At 43.3% G+C, this 5,695-nt stretch overlaps 1 long non-coding RNA gene across 1 annotated transcript; it reads right to left on the reverse strand.

The window, feature by feature from the left end:
* Positions 1-1,111: 1,111 nt before the first annotated feature.
* On the reverse strand, positions 1,112-2,854 carry LOC123141725 (uncharacterized). The gene is made up of 2 exons (XR_006470407.1): positions 2,122-2,854; positions 1,112-2,012 (listed from the first exon to the last, which is right to left on the reverse strand). It is a non-coding gene; the product is annotated as an uncharacterized lncRNA (long non-coding RNA).
* Positions 2,855-5,695: the final 2,841 nt, after the last annotated feature.

Genomic DNA, 5,695 nt, shown 5'->3' on the forward strand with positions numbered 1-5,695 from the left:
TTCACCACGGTCTCGTCCATCACATCGTAGAGCTCCGCTGCCACTCAAGATCTGCATCCGTGCGCGGTCAGCCAACACCATCGCAACACCCTCAACGGCTCTGAAGTGACCCGCACTCTAGCTAGGCGAGCATGGCCAAATGCCCGCCCGAACTAGGTATCCACATATCACTCCCTTGTGCACTATTCCGACGATGTTTGGATATCCTTTCACTACTCTCTTAGCTTACACGCCTATGCAACTCTGACATTAACTCTTATTTCTTCTGAAGATATCATCTGAAATAAGCAAAACCATTTTTTAGCGAAGCATGACAGCGCTACGGGATCTGGTACACATCCTGCACACCGGTATAACCTTGTAAGTACTTGTCCTCCAGTACAACAGCAAGGTCGATTCCTCGTATTTGATTAACCATTTTTCGTGTCAAAAATGCAGAGGGGGATGCAAGGAGCACAAGGCCTGCACATCCAAGCAAGTGGTAACATGGACTTGTACATGGAACATCCCAAGCACAAGCAGAGCTGCAATGAGCCTGTACAACGAGCTAGCATAAGTCCTTGCATTTCATTTAATTCGTACTGGCCTACGTGTATGATTTGTGTGCAGTGGCGGATCCACGAATTAAAATTACCAGGGGCAAAAATTTAACTTAAAAATACGAAGGCACTTGCACTCTAAAAATCAATATAACTTGAGAAATGTGAAGCTACATGCACTTTGAAAACCAGCTAATGATCCAAAGTAGTTTCAGATTATAAAACAATAAATGATGTACGCGCCAAAAAACACAAAATGAAACATGGTGTACAAGGACTACTAACATGGTATGTACCTACTTGAATTATTCGTTCTCTGGCTGAAAATATCGAAGTGTAATTGCACCTATAACCGGTGCGCAAACTGCATATCAATATATCTATCATGAACAAGTATGCCAATAGTTTCAAACAACAGATTAGAAAAGTATTTATGCTACGTTGTCATGATACGGGGACTTTCTGGTAGGTGGCCTCGACGTTTCCTCAAGCCAGGAAAATGTACTATAACTAGAAGATACCCCGCGTGTTGCCGCGGGAATGATTATATAAAACGAATAAAAAAATTGGGCTTATAGAACTATTTTTTCAAGGAAAAAGATTTACATAACATGTAATATAGATACATGAAGCAATTTAGTTATCCTCCTCAAGTGTTCCACTATAAAAAGAAGTAACATTCTCATAAGCCATCTCCGGCGCTGAGAGAAAGTGTTTACAAACTAATGGGTGGAAGCATACAATGAATCAGCTATTGTATGTACCCAATATTGAAAACTTTGATCAACTTTGCGATGAAAGGTCACAACCCTGATATACAGGATGTATTGGTGTAACCATTAACTAATCACATGTTTCTTTTATTCCCAACAAAAGAAATCACTTGTGTGAGAGGACCCATGCATATGATTCCTACAATGGAAATACAAGTAGTGACAATTAAATTTATGTAAACAGTGGACCAAATTGTTACTTTGTGAAGTCAATTAATCTATTTATTTTTTCCACGCAAAAGGAGAATAATTACCCAATATTTTTTCAGAAAATTAACCCAATGTTTAAGAAGGTTCGTATGGGTGCAGAAAGATTACCCGTTAGGCTGTGTAGCACATATAAGAAATCACATGATTTGGCTATCTAAGATATGCAGAATCAAATGCAATGCATGTGTAGTGCAGATAAAAATCAAAATATTGTAAAAGATGGGGCTCGTACGTACCAAACCTGCCAGATGGTTTTATATGAAATTCAGAATTAGGATTAGGCTGCACATCAAGAAGCGCTAATTCATTCTCAGACATTTATACTTATCCGGAGAACAACATAGAATTGGGCTGCACAGTGTTCCAGCATGTACATCTGGGAAAATAACAAACTGAAGATCAACACAGGAGCACTTGACCTTAAACTGCAGAAGCGTTGTTGTTGTAGTCCGTAGGTCGCCGTCCTCCCCAAGTTCAAGCTAGCAAGCACCTCAGAAATACCAGCAAGCGGCACAAAATGTACAAACACAACATAAGAACAGGAAATTAATCTAATCACAAAGAAAGAAATCCAGAACATATGGGAGGCTCGAGCTCACCATTGGTACTGATCTTCATCGGAGCTGTGCAGACCATGGAAATCCATCAAAAAAGACAGAAGATTAATCCTCCAAAGCACCACCAGAAATCCAAAAATACAACAGCTAACAAGTGCATGCACTGACGGCCTGACGGGCCAATCGCAAGGAGAAGAGATGCTTATGCTCTTTTTCAGTTGGGCTTGCGGGTGTTCATAGCAACATAAAGAGGGCATTTGTGAGGCCAGCGACCTTCTCCTTCCCAAACTCATCCGCTGGAAACGTGGCCGCAACAGGGATGGTCATGGTACGTCTGAGACTGTCGACGCGAGGAGGGCATGGAGCAGAGCAACGCGTGCGCACAACTCGCTTGGCTTCACAGAGATGGCCAGGTCAGGCACGGCCGTTACACTGGAATCGGGCCGCGATGGTGATGGGCGCGTCTTGTGCGTCCGAGGACGCCAGCGCGAGGAAACCCGGAGCAGAGCGGCGCGTCCGAGGTTGCCCGCGTCAGGAGAGCCAGAAGCAGACCAACGGTGTGCGCGAGGATGGCCGCATCGATGGACTCCTTCCACGTAAAGGATGAACGGATCCAACGCGAGCGCCGGAGCTCGGATGTGTCTACAATCAGAAGGCCTATCGGCGACGAATTGCAGGGATCCCGGAACGGCAAGCAGTGCTTTGGAGCGGGAGGAAGAGTTCGGGGGACGGGGAGGCTTGGGAAAACCGAGCGGAGGGGAAGGGGAAGGGGAAGAATAAGCGGTGACCAGGGAGAGGAAGCGGAGAAGGCCAACTCGCTCGCCTCGGTTTCCATACTGTATTAATTGATTGCGTGGCTCATAATAAGTCGAAAGTGGAACACGCATGCTAATGGTGAAGCTGACGTTCATGTTTCCTATCGTGGTGGGCAGTGTGGGCCCTGCATGTAAGCCTCTAACTAAATGCTGATGTGGCAATATTGCTGATGTGGATGGGCTGCATGTCAAGAGAAATATCATAGTGGGGATGAACTATTTATGTATTATAGATTTTCTTGTCATCAATGCCTGCAAATCTCTACGTCTCTCTCAACATAGCAGATCATCATTAGACACTAAATCCTTCAATGGGAGCTTGCAAAATGCTTGCATTCGATCCCTCATTAGACACTATATGTTCATCACCAGGAGCATGTAAAATGTTTGCATCAAATCCTTCATTAGCAGTCTGTTCATTAGACACTTCGGGCTTAAGAACAACATGAGCTTGTATGTTTGCACCGAAAACTTGATTAGATACATCAGGTTCAGTTAGTTCAGTATTGATTGGGAGAGTTATAAAATAAGAAAATTTGGTTTCATTTTCTCATAGATTCCCTACATACAAGCAGTTTTACAACACCGTCAGGTTTAACTATTGGCCAGAAATTGAACCGTTGAATTAGATATAATCAGGGATGTGATGTACCTGCTCGTAGCGCATGCTGCTCTTGCAAGCTGCGACTGTCGGTTTGCGCAAGCTCGATGCCATGCCCGTGCTGCCGACATTGCCTCCCACGCAGGCTACACCCAGGGTTGGATCTTCATCTTCTTGTCCTTCCATTCGCTTGAAGCCCGGTGACCGGCGTCCAACGAGGGCACGAGGAAGTGCTGTGTCGGTCTGTCCAGCAGCGGCTAGGTTAGGAGCGAACCTGGCAGGAGGCTGGAGCGAACGAATTGGGATTTTTCCTGCTGTCGATCGATATGGGAGGCGCTCGCTTAGACCGCGAGCCTGCTATAGGGCTGCCTTGCACTTACGTTATTGGCCCATCCAAATTGAAACGTTTTTCTTCATTTTTTACATTGCCTGCTCGTGCGTTGGGACGAACAAAACTAGTCTGGGCTAACCTGGACGACTCAAACTAGGTGCACACTTTCCAGCCACCTGAGGCGGCCGCCCATACCAGCCCCTACGGTGGCGTCGCCCCTTTTTGCGTGTACGATTGGGGTAGTGAAAATTATTCTAGTGGCGCTTTTGCTTTACCCACAGAATGGTTGAATTGCTTGTTTGTATGAACTGAGTTCGCCAATAATGTGAAGGATGCCAGTCTTTTCATCCTATTGTAGATTGCTTAGATCTCGATATGCCAAATGTAATCGCATGAAATATACAGTAAAAGCCAGTGTGTGTGTGGCTACAACAGTCTGACAACCCGTCCTCATATAACATATTAAGGACGCACCATCTTATCAGATTAACCATTCGACTTACCAATGCAGTTGGGAAGAAAGAAGTATTGGGACTGCGTATCCAAGCAATTGATGACATGGACTCCTTCGTAGAACCTTGTAAGCGAAAAAGAAGTTGCAGTGTGCTTGTACAAAGAGCTAGTGTAAGTTCAGTTACCTGCTTCTCGGAATTTTAGTTAGCCACTTATTGCAAATTGTTCAATTATGTTGTTTGGCTTAATTTAGTTTGCTATTGACTACATAATGCCATAGCCTGTTAATCCTATTATAGACCGCGCCTATCTATGTGTTTGATACTTACTATTAAGAATTACCTGTTTACCTGAACTTAAATAGCTACTTAAGCACGTAGATAGCTAGTCATATGTACTTCTAGGGTGCAGCAGAATTCACGTGTAAGTTACGTTCTGATATCCTGTTTGTTTAAATGGTTTGCTGTTATCACTTGTAGCACTAGTAATGTTTGCATGTTCATAGATAGACAAATGTCAGGTTTATATAAGGGACACCGTCTTTTTAACTTATATATAGACACACACTAGGGAAAGGGCCCGTGCGTTGCAACGGGAGAAACAAATCTTGTGTTTCTACTTGAAAGGCACATATTATGACTGAAATTTTTTTGCAGATCAAAAAAAGCAATCCGCTTTAGTACCAACTTCAACTTTGCACATTTTTTTAACTTGTAATGTAGTGTAATCATGTGTCCTAAGGAATAGCTTCAAAATGATAAATAGCTATCACGGACCCGAAATCGTCTGATCGTCAGCCGCCCTACATTAGCTCATTTGTACACTTCTTGTGCTCTTTGTCCCATCGCAAACGCTCACTCAACAGAAGAGATGAGAGAGATACAGTAGTATTCACAAGAGAATGGATTCAGCAACTGATGTTTACTCATCACAGTAGATTATAGTTTTCCATCTTTAACTGGAGCATCAGAGTGTATGCAAGCAAGCTTTGGTTTGTAACCCACAGAAGACCAATTTTTGTAACCTACAAAGAGAAATTTAGTCCACATGGGCATCATCCTTTTGCACATATTGTCGGAATGTCGTTCAAAGAAATAGCTAGCATGGACCTGAAAGAGATACAAACATACATTTTTCTGAATATTAGTACAGTACATAGTCCTGGGTACCATTTCTTTCTCAATCAGCATGATTACCTGGCAAGATCACAAATTTGTGTTGCCGAGATTTCATGACAACAGAGAAGGGATTCGAGAAGTGAACTGCCAAATAAAGAGCTGTAGAAGCCCATCTCATCGCCTTATGCCACCAGCTCTTTGTCTTGGTGGAAGAAACAAACTAATACCCTAAACGAATTTTACCTTTGGCCATGGTGAAGATTATATTTTGATAACCTATAGTACCACGAGACTATCA

The sequence above is a fragment of the Triticum aestivum genome, chromosome 6D, assembly GCF_018294505.1.
Source record: "Triticum aestivum cultivar Chinese Spring chromosome 6D, IWGSC CS RefSeq v2.1, whole genome shotgun sequence".
NCBI classification, from domain to species: domain Eukaryota; kingdom Viridiplantae; phylum Streptophyta; class Magnoliopsida; order Poales; family Poaceae; genus Triticum; species Triticum aestivum.